Source organism: Hyaena hyaena, unplaced genomic scaffold (genome assembly GCF_003009895.1).
Source record: "Hyaena hyaena isolate Hyena2069 unplaced genomic scaffold, ASM300989v1 scaffold_85, whole genome shotgun sequence".
In the NCBI taxonomy this organism is placed as follows: domain Eukaryota; kingdom Metazoa; phylum Chordata; class Mammalia; order Carnivora; family Hyaenidae; genus Hyaena; species Hyaena hyaena.
Genome location: NW_024080717.1, coordinates 2,437,752 through 2,454,512, shown reverse-complemented (window position 1 = coordinate 2,454,512; position 16,761 = coordinate 2,437,752). Strand labels below are relative to the sequence as shown.

The 16,761-nt window shown below is 46.4% G+C and overlaps 1 protein-coding gene across 1 annotated transcript in view; it reads right to left on the bottom strand.

The window, feature by feature from the left end:
• The window catches only part of MID1 (midline 1), a 157,272-nt gene extending 140,855 nt beyond the window's left edge, over positions 1 to 16,417 (bottom strand). Inside the window, exon 1 of the mRNA XM_039234265.1 lies at positions 16,347 to 16,417. The gene's annotated coding sequence lies outside the window, so the exon portion shown is untranslated. The remainder of the gene's footprint in view (positions 1 to 16,346) is intronic.
• Between the last annotated feature and the right edge of the window lie 344 nt (positions 16,418 to 16,761).

Sequence of the window (16,761 nt, the reverse complement as noted above, 5' to 3'; positions counted from 1 at the left end):
TCGTCTCCACTATAAACACTTTTAAGACTGACAAATCTTTTTCTTACATTGAATATCACTTTATCATATTACAACTTGAAGGACTCCAATGGTGTTTGGTACCAGCCACAGTATACGAATCCCTATAGCTTCAATCATGATGTTCTATTACATACAAATGACATTTTATCTCAAATTTTATCCCAATAGGTTTCATTTTCAGAATTTGCTTTCCATTAATGAATTCAGTAACCCATACATTGAACAGATAGGTAAATAACCTTCGTGCTAGGCATTGAGGAAAAAAATCAGACCCTCCTCTGTACAGGTTTTTAAGGACCTATTCAAAGAATTGCAAAGAACCACCAAAAAATTGAAGTCCTTACTGACATTTTATGGATTTGAGGGACATTCAGCTACTGTCATAACCTCAGCAAATCAATCCCAATCTGTAAGCAGACACTGTAATTCTAAATCCTCATACGTTCCTTGCATATGAAGGAATAAGGGAAAGCAAAGATGAGCACCGACTGGGGACCGAGGTGACATTATTAGATTCATCCCCTGACTTTGCACCTTTAAAATAGAGCTTGTTGGGGCAGCTGGGTGGCTCAGTCGGTTGAATGCCCGACTTGGGCTCAGGTCATGGTCTCATGGTTCATGAGGTCGAGCCCCGCGTCGGACTCTGTGCTGACAGCTCAGAGCCTGGGGCCTGCTTGGGATTCTGTGTCTCCCTCTCTCTCTGCCCCTCCCCTGCCCGTTCTCTGTCTCTGTCTCTCAAAAATGTATACACTTTGATAAAAAATAAAGTAAAATAAAATAGCGCTTGTCAGGCAATACTGGAAATTAGAAGTATGTTATTTTGAGTCCAGCACCACTTTGCTGTAGAACTCCAAACATAAATGAACTTCTGGCTCTGCCCATATGGACTGTGCAGGAAATAAAAATGTGTGTGATGTTACTAGAAGATAGATCTTAAATTGAAGTCATAACGTTATTACTTCAGAGAGAGTTTCTGGAAGAACATTAAACTGAGCAGACCAGTATCATTTCCTACAAGAAGGGCGATTTTAGCCTCTGAAGAAATGTGTATTCTCACGTTAGAAGCAACACTCCTCTACAGAATCCTATAAACAAAGGAAGATCATTTTCTTGGCTCATATGGATTTAATATTTCTTTCTCCAAAGCCTTTTCTCAGCATAATCTACAGATCCATCCTTTTGGGCCCATTCTAAGTAGACTCAAGCATTTTCAAGTAGTTTTGAGTATTATTTGTCAGGCTATGAAACTAACACATTTACAAATGTCATTCTATTATTTGGGGAGTCAATCTGAATTTCAGTCTATTTTTTCCTTGGCAAATTTTCTTATTAAAACTCATACACTCCCAAGAGCCTTGACTGTATTTAAGTGTCACTCGAGTTTAGTCTGCTGGGATCACAAACGCGTAGAAAAGAACAAAAACACTTCAGGACACACCTTCATCTAGAAACAGCGATACCTCCAGGCAGTTTGTAAATCTCTGTTCCTGAGAAAGAAAGGCTTCATTCTGCATTGGCTCCACGTCCCTGGGGGAGTTGTATTACAATGCGACTCAGTGGCATAATATACAGGCAGGGCCATAATAGCTGTGCATTAATGATTAACTAGTGTCCAAATTTCTGAGCACCTTATAACAATTTGCATTCTGTTCCTAATCAAATGAGGGAAGGGTGACAAAAAAAGTGGAATTTGAAGTGTATAACTGATAACAGTAACATTTAATTTCTACAGGAGGTTACAGTTTATTCTTTTCTCCGGTAATTGCTACTTTATATGTAAATATAAAATAATATTTTAATTCCAGTATCAATAAGAATATACTACTTACAGTATTTCGAACTAATTTTCTCATGCTTTTAATTCCAGTAGAAAAATACATTTATATTATGTTACCTATTCAGGTATAATAAATACAAAATATATTCTTTTTCCCCTGTAAATACAACTGAAGGTAAAAAAAAAAAAGTGGTATTTTACATAATAAAATGAGTATTTTTACCATATAAGTATAATTTAAATTTTAGAAACTGATTGTATTTTTTCTTACCAGTTTTGGTCTTATGACCTTAACCATGAGAGGGGCACCTGGGTGGCTCAGTGGGTAAGTGTCTGACTCTTGATTTCGGCTCAGGTCAGGGTCTCACGGTCCTGAGATGGAGACCCGAGTTGGGTTCCATGCCGAGCATGGAGGCTGTTTATGATTCTCTCTCTCTCTCTCTCTCTCTCTCTCTCTCTCCTCTAGCTCTGCCCCTCTCCCCCACTTGCTCTCTATAAAGAAATAAACAAATCCTCTACCATTAGAGAATTCAGTGAAACAAATTAAATCAGAAGAATATCCAAGATTGTGCCAATTCCTCTATAAACCTTTCTGTGCACACATAGATATACCTCATTTTATAAAGATATTTTATTATTTATTCAATTTCATATCTGGTCAAATAAGCATGATCTCTACCACAAGGGATAACCTATCAATACGAAGTAAAGTAAAACCGTGCATTCACGAAGTTTTGCTGTCAATGGTGCGTGTTCAATTCATATATGCTCTGACACAAACAAGGGCTCATATCTTTCTCCATTAGCCACTAGTCTTCAGCCATAATGTACAGAAGAAAAGGGAAAAGACACCGGTGCTTATCAAAAGTGACTAGGCAGGCAGGTGCCCAAACCTGCCTCGTGGTAAAGAGAGGCCCATCAAATGCCCACCGCCCAGGGAGCTAACCTGAAGGCTGACAGTCTCCTCCCCGTCTACCTAGACCAGTGATTCTCAAAGGGGGTGGCGGGGTATTTTGCTCCCAGTGGACATCCGGCTTGTCAGATCTTGGGTGGGTGGCGGGGTCGCTACTGGCGTCCAGTGGGTAGAGGCCAGGGGCGCCGCTCAACACCTATGATGCACAAAAGAGCCCCACAAAGAACCATCTAGCCACAAATGTCAATAGCGCCGAGGCTGAGAAAACCCTGACCTGGAAGAATCTAGATCGGATGTCGGGGAACATGTAGGATGCAAGTCCCAAGAGCCCGTGAAGGTGTGTTTGTGTACATTCACCCCTCTGTACATAGACTGACGGCGGAACTACATCATGCCCCTATTTAACTTCTGCAAATGCGAGGGACTATGTTTGGGGGGAGAGAAAGAAAGTGTAAACAGCAGGCAATTCTTTCCCCAGTCCTAAATGCGTCTACGCCCCAAAATGAGTATGTGTGAGGTGTGGCTCTGCTGTGTCTTGAGGAAGTATCAGTTCTCCGTGTTTCTCACCGTATAAACTGGAGGCCAATCCAACGTTGAAAGATCTATTGCACACGACCCCGCTCCTTTACTGCTTATCAATATTTTAGCCAGGGCTCAACCGCAGAGCCGGCAATCACAGGGAATTTTGACAATTCAGCCATGCGCCACGATAGGCCCATTTGGGGGTGAGAATTTTACCTGGGGGGGGGTGCTGAATCGACACTGAATGATGAAATGTTTCTTCACCTCTTAAAAACCAATACAAAGGAGACACCACCGCACCCCTACCAGGACGGCCAACGCAGAAACGGGAGCAACACCAACGGCAGGAGGATCGCCGACGCACAGCCGGTCGGAAGGTACAATGGTTCCGCCGCTCCGGAAAAGCGTTCGGCGGCGTCTCACAAACGTTGACATGTGCTCCGCACACGGCCCAGCCGTCACACTCCCAGGCATTTGTCCCAAAGAAATGGAAATTTACGGTCGCCCCAAATCCTGTACACCGATGCTCATAACGAATCTATTTGTAATAGCCCCAAGGCGGAACCAACTCGTGCTATTTGATTCCATTCATGTAATATTCTCGAAGTCACAAAATCATAGAGATGGAAAACAGACTAGTGGTTGCCAGGGATTAAGGATGGGGGGCAGGGGTGGGTGAAGGGTACACGGGACCTCCTTGTACATTGTTGTGCAACTTCCTAAGGATTTATAATCATTCCAAAATAGAAACATTTTTTTTAATGATTTATTTCTAAGAGAGAGAGAGAGAGAGAGAGACAGAGAGACAGAGAGACAGCGTGAGCATGGGAGGGTCAGAGAGAGAGGGAGTCACAGACTGAAACAGGCTCCAGGCTCTGAGCTGGCCGTCAGCACAGAGCCCGACGCGGGGCTCGAACCCACGAACCGCGAGATCATGACCTAAGCGAAAGTCGGACGCTTAACCGACTAAGCCACCCAGGCGCCCCAGTAGAAACATTTTTTTAAAAAACTCTATTTCTACACCAGCAGAGGCCTGGGAAATAAGAGCATCCAAGGGCCATGTTCACAGTTACAGGGCTGGTCACGATTCGTTCTCGGCTCTCAGTCATGGCAACCCTATGCATGTCCAAAATACCTTCTTTTCCAATTCTACCTCGTGAAGTTACTGCTCTGCTTAGTATTTTTGTTTCTGCATGAAGGACATAAATACATAAACATGCGTCTAAGTTTCATTTCAGGGGCGCCTGGGTGGCTCCATCGGTTAAGTGTCCGACTTCGGCTCGGGTCATGATCTCACGGTTTGTGGGTTCGAGCCCCGCGTCGGGCTCTGTGCTGACAACCTGGAGCCTGCTTGGGATTCTGTGTCTCCCTCTCTCTCTGCTCCCTCCGCCCTCACGTTCATGCTCTGTCTCTCAAAAATAAATAACAAAATGTTAAAAATTTTGAAAAAGTGTCTGAGTAGAGTTTCAAATATAAGGTGTGTGATATTGTAAAATAAAGGAACCACCGTAAAGAACAAAATAGATGATGAAGAAATGCTTTCTTGGCTTATGCTATATGACAAAGACTCTTTCCTTAACCAAGCTTAAAATTTTTTTAACGTTTATTTATTTTGAGAGAGAGAAAGAGAGAGCATGAGCAGGGGAGGAACAGAGACAGAGGGAGACACAGAATCCGAAGCAAGCTCCAGGCTCTAAGTTGTCAGCACAGAGCCTTACGTGGGGCTCGAACTGTTGAGCGAGATCATGATCTGAGCCAAAGTTGGATGCTTAACCGCGCCTCAATGGCATCTATCTTTTTTAAAAAATGGAAAACACTAGGTCTAGTACAATGGTGTTCAGCTATACTTTGACAGCGATAAAACTACTGTTTAGTTAAGAGAATCACTCCAGGCAATAGATTTGGTTGGAAGCACAATCTCAGAGACCCTTGGGTGAAGACCCTCATGTTCCGCTTGCTAGCTCTGTGACCTTGGCTGGATTCCTTAAGCTTTCTAAGCCTGCACATGGGAACACTATCACCAACTCATAGGGTTTATGTAACGACTAAATGAAGAACTATGTAGGAAAAAATGAAATACAAAGCACTTAGAGAATTGGTTACATATCAGGCATATAAGAAACGTTAGGTTACCTTCCCTTTTTCTGGAAACAAATGTAAGGTTTCAGGGAAGTCTGGGTTTTATGGACTTTTCCACTTGTTAGCTCCTGAATGAATACCCACCCACCCTCACAGAGGCAGGCATATACACACTTACACAGTGGAGTTGTGTCCTACATGGATATAATCATCTAAAGACATCCCTTTAGGCAGATGTCTCTGTGTGTGTGTGTGTGCGCGCGCGTGCGCACGCACAAATGCATACAGGTTTGCATGTATATGTAACAATAATCCCTGTAAAGTGTGAGAAAACTCTAACTTGTCAGTAAAAAGTATACCTTTGTAGGGTAAGCTCTCCTGATACGCTAAAACAATGCCACGTCTCATTGATGGGCATAATTTCATGTGTTAAAGGAAAAAATTTTTGGACACGTGTTAAAACCGTAAGGAAGGCTTTATTCAGGACTGTCGTGATAGCAATAGTGGAGAGAGATCAGCTCCGACAGCTAGAAACTTACAGCATGATGGCAACTTACTAAGAGGAGACATCAGGGTAGGAAAATTCTTATTAAACCAACTTAACAGAATCTTCCCGCAGGCAGGGCAGGATGACCAGATACCAAGAATGGAGGATCCTCTCTAACCTGACTTAGCAGGATTCTTGCTAACACTGGGCTGGGCAGGCCCAGCAGGGATAGAGGCCAGGGTTGAGGCTTAGTCAAGAGGACTGAGGGAGCCTGACTAAAGTTTGGTTAAGGAAGGGGCACCCGGGTGGCTCAGTCGGTTGAGCCTCTGACTCTTGATTTGGGCTCAGGTCATAATCTCAAGATCAAGCCTGCTTGGGATTCTCTCTCCCTCTCTCTCTGACCCTCCCCTGCTTGTGCTCACACTCTCTCTTTCTCAAAATAAATACATAAACTCTAAAAAAAAAAAAAAAAAAGGAGGAGGAGGTAGCTCTGTGCACTGTTATGGAAAGATCTCCAGGATGCAAGCAGCGTGTGTGAAAGGCCACTCTTGATGTAAGATGAGGGAACCATATTCATGTCTGCCTATGACAACCGGAATATTTCCTGGGAGCCTGCCATCAATACCTAGAAATGGGTATCACTATCAGGGATAAACCGCATACGTCGCAACTTTGGGCAGCTGGGGAGTGACAATGTTTATGTACCAATTAGGGATTTCAGAAATCCTCTAAAGAAGTTTCTCTTCAAGATGCTAGTACTTAAATTAGCATAAGGAGAAGACAGAAACTACAATACTCTGAGCTGACAATTTCAAACAACGTTTGAAGCCCTCCTGGGATCACGGTTAGGACTTGCGCCCGGGCCAATTACTTTCCTACTGTTTCTTTAAATGATCCACAGCTAATCGGCAGTTTACCTGGTTAAAATTCGGTTGGTATGGTGGTGCTTTGAGGGGGACGCTCCCTTCTTGGGTTTTCTGCATTCAGACAGGATTTGCAGAGGAGCCAGCAACAAAGGGATTTAATTGGAAAACAAGAGCAAATGGTCCCTTTTTTAAGAGGAACCGCGAATCCATATTCTTGCAGGCTTTTGCCTGATTACATTTGTTAATAAGGAATGCCAAAACACACGCACCAAAACCCGTCCAAGGTCTTTTGGTAGCAAATTATACTTGTAAATTTGATGTAAGTTGATCACTGCAAGAACTCACACTCTTTGAAGATCTGAATTCGTAAATGTATGAAGGAATTAAATGGTTCTTTCCCCTAGTGAGATAAAGTATTAAATGGCAGGGGGAAAAATGTGTTTGAAATCAACGGAGGAAATAATTCATTTTGAAAATTATCCCATAAAAATGTTAAATAGGAAAAATATGTTGGCCCAGTTTCTACTGGATAAATAAGGCAGAAATATGCAATGGGCAAACTTAAGGATTGATGGGCTGGGAGATGTCCCATCAAGCTCTTTGTCCTCTGTAATTTTTTCGTTATTCAACACGGCAGTCGGCAGTCGTAGGCACGGTAATCTATTCCATCCCCCCATGACAAAGAAAGGAAGACTAATTCCGATCAGCAGAAAACTGGCTGGCCTTTGGAGCCTCCGAGAGGGCAGTGGCTCCCCATCAAGGAGAAGTGAAATGTCTTTGAAGACTGCATCTTAGATTGTTTTGTTAATACATAAAATCCTCTCTCTTTATCATGCAGAAGACTCATTTCAAAAGGAAAATGCAAGTCAATGAGGATTAGTTGGGCTTCTCAGAGGTCAGAACTAAATACACAAAACTAGTAAGACGACGAGGCTGAAATAAACAAGAATGCGAAATTGCTCATCCGCGGGGATGATGTAACTAATACTGACATAATTTCCAAGCAGAAAAGCAAAACTAGGTCAAAGCGTGCTGGCCTAACATAATAAGCATTTTTGCTCCCAGAATTTTACCATGTAGGCTGTGTCTGCAGGCATTAATGTCTTCTGTTATCAATGTTCGGGGCTGTCACAAACAATTCATGTCTTATCACTCTTTGTTAGTTAAACCAAAACAATGTAGTTTGCATGTGAACTGTTCCATTCTGACAGCTGAAATGTTAGAGAGGGGAAATGTTAAAAATATTCAGAGAAAGTGTCTCCTCCGGGCTGAGAAGCGCCGATCGGTAAATATTCATTACTTAATAGTCTACTCTCATGTTCTTCTCCACTCAGAAATTTCTCTCGCTCAATTATTAGGACGTTTCCCCCACCCCCCACTTCTTTCATGCAGAGCCATACCGCAAGATCAGCAGCATCGATATTTCTTTAGAAATCCTCTTTAAACACTGACCAGTGGAGAAAAGCCTCAACTGAGTCACTCGGTGAGTGGCCGGTTTTTCTGTTCTGCTTTCCCCATATGCTGACTTTAAGAACTCACTTTCTTCCTCCTTCCCTGCACTGCTTCCACAAAGCAGCCTGGGTAACTTGGAGAGGAAAGGACTCAGTGACTCCTCAAACCTTCTTCCGGGTCAGCATAATCCTCCTAAGGTTTTACTCTCTGACAGGTTCACACTTACCTAAAATCAGAGCAAAGAATATGCAGACAAAAGTAGCACTAAATCCAGAGAGGAGGCTATGTGATGATTTGGACTTTTCAGATAGTATGTGCTCTTGAAGGGGAAGCCGTCTTTCCTGGCGCTTGACTCCCTAAAAACCATCAGCCCATTCGAAATGTCTTGGCATTTATTAGCAAGATGAATTAGAACGTGACCCCAAATATCCAGATGATATCTGACCAGAAGGCATGTGGTACAGTCAAAAGAGCACAAGATGGGGAGAGTCTAGAAGACTCAGGGTCTAGAAGTAAACTTGCTCATACCTTTGCCCCTCGATGGAGGGTAAAGCAATCCTCTGAGTGAAAACCTCAAACCACAAATGCTGAACTTGGAACCAGTGCTCTTTGACTGAATTCCTAATGCGTCGCCTAAATAAATAGATTTCTGGGGCGCCTGGGTGGCTTAGTCGGTTAAGCGTCCGACTTTCGCTTAGGTCATGATCTCACGGTTCGTGGGTTCAGGCCTCGCGTCGGGCTCTGTGCTGACTGCCAGCTCAGAGCCTGGAGCCTGTTTCAGAGTCTGTCACTCCCTCTCTCTCTGACCCTCCCCTGCTCACGCTGTCTCTCTCTCTCCCCTAGAAATTAATAAAACATTAAAAAAAATAAATAGATTTCTGATATTTGCCGATGCCTTCCATTTATGTATTCATCTGGTCATTCACCCAGTTACCGGCAACTCAACGGGGCACTCAACAAATTCCACGTGTTCTACTGTTCCACTGTTCACGACTGAAGCCACCCTCCGCAAGCTGACATATGACAGATAACACGGTCTACTGCATGGGCCCTTTGAAAATGTATTAGTCCTGTTGTCTCCAGAAACCATTAAATGTCTCAGAAATTTCTATTCCATCCTTTCAACCATAGCTCTCAGACAGTCTGTCACACCCAGAAGCAGTGAAAACGCTTGGCCCGGCATATGTCTTGAATTTCATAGAGAAAATGTGGCCACCATATGCATGGACTAGAGCAGAAGACTTCAGTCTTCTCTCAGAGACATTCTCTCAGATGCCGAGTGACCTTGGGCATGGCACTCACCTGGCAAAATAAACCAACCACATAGGGGCCAAAGGCCTCCAACGCCACGTTGTGCTCAACGAGAGCGACCAGCAGATTCTATCCTGCTTTTAGGCTTTGAGCCACTGGAGGACGCATTCCATTCCTTAACCATTTGTGTAGCCCCGTCATGGAGAGGATAAGCTAAGCCACCTGCCATGTTCCAGGCTGTGTCCTCACCCAGAACACACCTGGATGGGAGCCACGTGAAGCAACTGCTCTTTTTTCCTCTTGGAAACTTCGCTCCCTGGAAAACGCTCTTTCCTGCTAAAATTCACCCAGCTCGCGCCTACAAGATAGTCAATGATTCTTCTTGTGTGCCAGGCACCGTGCTTGGGCCCAGGGGGTTTCAAGGCCATTAAGATGGAAGTCTTGCTCTTGAAGAACTCAGTCCCAACAGAGGCAGACAAATGACTGACTGGAGATATACACACCATGTCAAATACTTGCAAGGCGAAGAAGAAGCTCCAGATATTTCCTTTCCATTTATTCCTATCCAACAGACAGGGCTCAGCTCACGAAGAGCGTGCTTACAAACAACCCAAACCCACAAGTGCCATCACCCCCCACCCCACCCCTGCTCGGCCCCCTGTGGTTCCCTGGCTGCCATTGCCAAAGACCTCAGTGAGTCTCCAGGCTCAGGCAGGATGCTAAGACGGGAACAGATGAAGAGGTCTGACCCACAGGCAGTCACACCAGCAGGTCGCAGCCGCCAAAGGCATGACCTTGCCCACAGATGTTGTCCCTGAAAGGGCAACTGTGATTTTTGCAGCTCCAGGCTCTACTGCCTGCCTTTGCTCTGCGATTCCTCCTGCGGTGTGAAGGGCTAAGAGTTAGGTGCTTTTAGCTCATCCATATTGCTTCTCCCCCGACACCTGGTCAAGACCACTGTCTAGAGGAAACAGGAGTGTGGTCTGGAGGTGGGGCGGGGCCGGGGACAAGTTGGGCAAGTATGGAAACTACACTCACTGTATATTAGGATAGGGAGTCCTACAGTAGGACCGAGAAGGCATCAGAAGGATGGAGAAAGAAAAGTGCAAACTAGTGCAGTCCTTTCCTATCTTAAATCTTGCCAAGACTGGCTTGTTACCGAAAGTATGGTGGCTCTTTCTCCCTCCATGCTCTGTGCTGTGTAACGTGGAGGCATGTCCTGAAAACTCAGAACTGAATTGGACATTAACCAGATTTTTTAAGTTTACTTATTTATTTTGAGAGAGAGAGAGAGAGAGAGAGAGAATGAATCCCATGCAGGCTCCACACTCAGCTTGGAGTCTATGCGGGGCTTGAACCCATGAACCATGAGATCGTGACGTGAGCAGATACCAAGAGTTGGACGCTTAACAGACTAAGCCACCCAGGCGCCCCTTAGATTGGCTTAAGTCCTGCATCACGCAGTGCCCAATTCGGATCCTCTGCCTCCCCTTTCCCTGCCCTTCCCCTGCTGACGCTCTTTCTCTCTCAAAAATAAATAAACGTTAAAAAAAAGATACAGGAGCACCTGGGTGGCTCAGCTGGTTAAGCCTCTGACTTCAGCTCAGGTCATGATCTCACAGTTTCTAAGTTCGAGCCCCATGTCAGGCTCTGTGCTTACAGTTCAGAGCCTGGAGCCTGCTTTGGATTCTGTGTCTCCCTCTCTCTCTGCCCCTCCTCTGCTCATTCATATTCTCTCTCTCTCTCTCTCTCTCTCTCTGTCTCTCAAAAAATAAATAAACATTAAAAAATTTTTTTAAAAAAGATAGTAATGTTTAGAAATGGAATCATTTCTCACTGGAAAATGTTCTGGGTTTCAAATAACAGACCCTTAGAGCATAAAGTCTTTGCAGATTGGGGGGTGCCTATGAATTATTTTTCTCTATTGATATAATTTGATTAAATTACTCTTTGAGAATTGACAGATAGGGGTGCCTGAGTGGCTCTGTCGGTTAAGCGTCCAACTTCGGCTCAGGTCATGATCTCACAGTTTCTAAGTTCGAGCCCCGTGTCAGGCTCTGTGCTGACAGCTCAGAGCCCGGAGCCTGCTTCAGATTCTGTGTCTCCCTCTCTCTCTGCCCCTCTCCTGCTCAGGCTCTGTCTCTCTCTCTCTCAAAAATAAAACACTAAAAAAAATTTTTTTTAACCTTCCAATCCACTTGTCCTACAAATGATCACCAGTACATCTTACTTTTTTTTTTTTTTTTTTTTGCCTTTTTTAACCAGAACTTCTCTTTTATTTGTTTTGTTTCAGGAAAGTCCTCTGTAAACATTTTTTTTCCCAGTGCCTCAATCTTCTGAGCTCTTCAACACTTTCTGTAGGCCATTAGCCATCCAGATCTGTGCCAATGGGATATTTTCCTCCAGGGGTGGGGGGAACCCTTGTGGATCCAGAAGGGTTCCTAATATTTTGGCCTTCCATTGAAAGAAATTTCCAGAACATGCGAGGTTATAAAACTAGGCAGGCAACCTTCTAGGACAAAACCCCTGAGATGAGTTTCACGTGGAATAAAAGGAGTTGATAAGGAGCCAGAAAAGAGTGATGCTGAGACAGAAGTGTCCCATATCTGAATGGAGATTAGATTCCCGTTTGACCCGGCTCTGTAGCCCTTTCTTTAATCACAGCGTATTTGATATTCTCTTCCCTGAATGAACTCATTTGCATCGTGGCTTTGGTCACAAGATTAAAGAATCCCTAACTAATTGTTCCAAGTAAGCAGAGCAATTCTCCCCGACTCCAGTCCGGGCTCCCAGCGGCGCCCACCGCCGGGCCTTCCATCGTAAGGCACTTCAAGCCTGACCTCTGCGGGTGGAGAATGGAAACGCACAGCGTCCAATCGGACTGTGGTCTCTCTTCTTAAAATCCCATCGAGTTCTGAAAATACAAACACTCACGCTAGGTACGACAGGGATACTGGTATAATATGTTGGCCTCCCCTTTCGTTTTAGAAGTTGCTTTTTTGAAAGTGGCAACCGTTTGCCTGAAAAGCATTTAAATTACCTCTGGTCCTGGCTAACCATGAATTCCTTCTGCCAATCGAGAAAAACCCACAGGACTTAGATGAACTGGGATCCTGGAATGATTCGGGTTTAAAAATGTCCCTGATCGGCCCCACCTTTTTCTAATCAAACAAATTACTCTTTGTCCAGTGACCAACCCCGCGGGCCCCCCCCCCCCCCCCCCCCCCCCCCCCCCCCCCCCCCCCCCGCTTCCACCACCGGGTAGCCCAGGTTGCCATAGCGACCTGGGATGTCTATTTGCCACACAGGGATCAAAGCCAGGAGACATCCACATCCACACTTAGCCTTCAAACTTGCTGGAATGTCTGCGGGTAACATGTACCTACCAATTAAAGGATTTGCCCACTGCCTAAGCAATCTGCGAATGCACGTCATCACGAATGGCAAGGAAGAGGCAACTAGAATATTTCAAAACGACCAATAAGAATCTTTTAATCCGCCAGCAAGTCTTATGATTCTAACATCCCCCCCCTGCAAAGGGGAGAGAGCAGACAAGAAATGAACACGCTGACGTGTGTTGAAGACACCAGGCCTCCAAACCATGTGCAAAAACTTAAAACATCTGTTGAAAGGGAACACTTCTCGGATACATATTTTAAATTCTGGTTAGTTATAGTATCTTTCCATCTCAGTGTTGGGACAAATGAGAACAGAAATGCCTTTTAAACTTTTATAGGCTTGACTTTCAAATGAAGGAAGCCATAAAACACACTTGGGGCATTACACGCTGGTTATGGAACGGTAAGAAAAAGGATGCTATGGGGGAGTCCCGTTTTGAGCCCTCTTGCCCTATTCCTCCTCAGAATTCCACCTAATTTGCTGCGTCTCTTTCTACGTCACCAGATCTCTGTCTTCACCTCACCATTTGTTCAAGGGGGATCAAACTGCCACCTCGTTCTCTCCTGGGGAGGGACAGAGAATAAATAGACCACGTTGGTAAAGGGCTTACTAATCCTCAAAGGGAAGATTAATACAAAGACATTCATTATTAAACCAGATGTCCTTGGGCATTTTAATTCCAATCTGAAGAATGCAAAACAGGCCGAGCCCTTGTAATAGCGCCAGGCTCGCCTTGCGAGAATTTAGCAGCTGCTCAAAGCACTGGCCGGCGACCTTATTTCGTCCCTTCACGCTCTAAGGCAACTGCAGGATGTGTTTCAGGCTCTCAGAAAGCGAGCGCAAAGTCATCAGGGTATTAAAAACACAAAATATGTCTGGTAGGCAATTTCATCCGGAGAAAGAGTTATTTGTTCTTCTCACGTGTGGGGACAATGAGGGGTGCACTGTTTGGGGGAAGATATTTGCACTCGCAGGAATGCCACAGGCAAACCTGTTGTTTTTGGCCAGGCTTCTACAACAGGTGGCAGGGCCTTTCCTTTTTGCCTGGGAACACGGCAAATTCCTTCTCAAGGAAGTTGGAGGCAAGCTTCCCATTTATGATCAGAGCGCAGAGCAAGATTGGCACGCACTTTAAAATTACTTCCTGATCGAGGCAAATCAGGTTCACACCTTGGTCCTAACTCAGCGTGACCTTAGGAACCCTCAAATAATATTACCCTTCTATGTGGTTTTTCTTCCTGCCGCCCTGGCAGAAAACAACCTCCTACCCCCCCTCCCGCTCCCCGCCCCCCCCCAATCTCACTGCAGGGCAAGCAGCTTTCTAATTCGGCTGGGCTGGCAATGCCTGGCTCCCCGCTACTGTTGGTACGAGGCAGGGGGCTCCTGACCGCCGCACCATTGTTCAGCACCGAGCAGCCCTAGGGACGGATCACTCCTCAGCGAAGAGCTTGGATTTCATTGCAGAGCTGATGACACAGGGACCTGAGTGATAGTTAACGCTGCAAATCCGGGCCGAGGCCACCGGGCTGGGATGGCAAATTGGCCGGTGGGTACGATTCACCCTGCCCGGACGCAGCACTTTGCCCCAAGAGAGGCTCAAATAAAGTGAGGGTTAATCCACACCCAGAACTCCCCCCGCCCCCAGCCCCTCTACATTGTCGTTCTAGCTGCTGTGGAACAATGTGTTAGATTCTTGAAACGCTGGACTGCCTCGGTTCTTTGGATGAGCAATGACCCTCCCTCTCTCTCCCCTCTTCCTCCCGCCCCCGCGGCGTCCCACCTCTTTTCGAGTACTGAACAGGCCAAAACACTGTTAGACACACAGAGTTGCGGGATTCAAAAGTCCTTTGCTCACTGAATAATGAAGGAGCTATCACATGCGTGCCCTGAAAACTTCAACGCTGGCCTGAATTCCAGTTCACGCGAACGCCGCGGCGAGCCAGGCACGGGGAGGATCATGCCAAGCCGGACAGCACGCCTTTGGCATCGGGCTCAGGGAGCGCCACTGTTCCACAGCGATGGTGTGGGAGGAACAGGGATTCTGAAAATGGAGCTCAGACACCACCAAGGAGAGGACAGGTGGCCGTGCACGGGATCAAGTGACTTCTTTGTTCCGGCTAAGGACCTTCGTCAACAATGTTTTGCGTTCCCCGTTCTCCTTTTAAATCCTTCCCATGTGGGCTTCTCCCTCCTTCTCCCCATCCCGTCCGGTGGCTCGACGTAAAAAGAATGGGATCAGTTGTGGGTTTGCAGAACTGAAAGAACCCCAGCCTCGGCCCCACAGTCTCCAGGAAGACAAGGATAGTTCATTGAAAACACACGGCACTTGCTGGTCTAAACGTGCTTCCGTGCACTCACAGAAACTTGCCGAGCACGCTTGCTTAAGGGGGCGAGCGCAGAGGGTCTCGGCGCCCTCCCATTCACCGGGGGCTCTGCGTCTCCGGCGGAGGCTGCAGGAAACGGATGGAAAGTTTTAATCCCCCCCACCCCCACCCTCCACCCCCGGCCCCAAAGGCAGAGTTTGCCTCCTATGCAAATCACTTCCCCCCAAGCTGTCCGAGTAGAGGGTGCCAAACTCTTCTAGAAAACGATGAGAAGAACTTTCCTGGTGGTAATACAGATGCTAACTCTCCCTACCCAGACTTATCGAGAGCGCTGGCAAAAGCAATTTACACTCCTCTGGTCAATTCTCTGCCCTTGCCAGCCTGCCAGCATGCTTTTCCAATCTTGTCTTCCCTCGCTAGGAGTAGTGATCTTGATATTTATATATGGACATAAGATTCTTCCATAACTTTGCATGAGTTGTAAATTGCACCCTTTTCTTGGCTTCGTACCCCCACTTTTTCCTTGTACTTTCTTAACGGTAAAGCTACAGACCTCTGCCCGGGCTGATAAGGAATGTTATCAGTCTGCCCCCAAGCCACGGAAGAGGCTGTCGGTTTAGAATTCCTTTCAGAGACTCATTTTAAGTAATCCCAAGCCTTTCCCAGCTCCCTGCGGCAGGCTTGTCTCCCTAGGCCAGAAGCAGCACAGTTTCAAAACTGCTGCCGCAGAAAAATAAATCTGCATTTTTTTCTGGAAGGGCCGTCGGTGCCCATTTCGGGCTGGTTCCGCCTTCTCGCCCATAAACCCAGCGAAGTGCTCAGAGCGGGAAGCCAAAATGAGATAAGCCGCCCCGTGTAATTCTTTTTCAGGATATTCGGTTATCTTCCTTCTAACCCAAAGCATAGGATAGAAGCTAAAAGCTCGAGCAAGACCCCGCACGACACAGCCCAGCGACTGCAAACTGGAATTGATTTACATATTCTACAAACCGCTTTTAAGCCCTTTACAATGACTGGCTGACATCACCAATCACCATTAGAGGCAAAGCGGGGAGGGGGTGGAAGGGGGGGGGGCGGCTCAGGAAATCGGCTTCTTCGGTTCCCTCAGGAAAACGCAGCCCCGACTTTCCGCCAAATGGACGGACTTGGACAGGCATCTGCTAACCCGGCAAGCTCTCCGGAGGGCCATCGCAGGGGTCCCCGGCTGCGCCCTCCCTCTCCGCCCGCCCGCAGGCCCCCCCCCCCCGGAGCTTACCTGCCTCATGTTTAGAATTCCATGACCCATCCGGCAGGGAGCGAGCTGCCTCGAAGCCCACGCCGCGCTCTTCCGAGGGGCAGCACCAAACCCAGCAGAAGCCCGCAAGACAAAAGCAACTCGGGGAGATCCACAGGCAGCAAAGAGCACGTTTTCTTCCTCTTTTTCTTTGATCTGTTGCTACACGCACTCTGCCCAAGACAATGTCAAGTTTCTCAAGCTTTTCTTCCCCAGCCTATGAAAAGTCGGGCTCGCGGAGAGCGAGGACCGCCTGGCTCTTATTTCAAATCGGGGCTCAGAGACGTCGTAGGTGGCTGGCTTGGGCCCCGGAGGAGCCCCGCCAATCAGGAGGAAGGGGTGGGTCCTGGGAGCCCGAAAGGCCGCCTCCGCGAGGATTAGAGAGCTTTCGGGATTT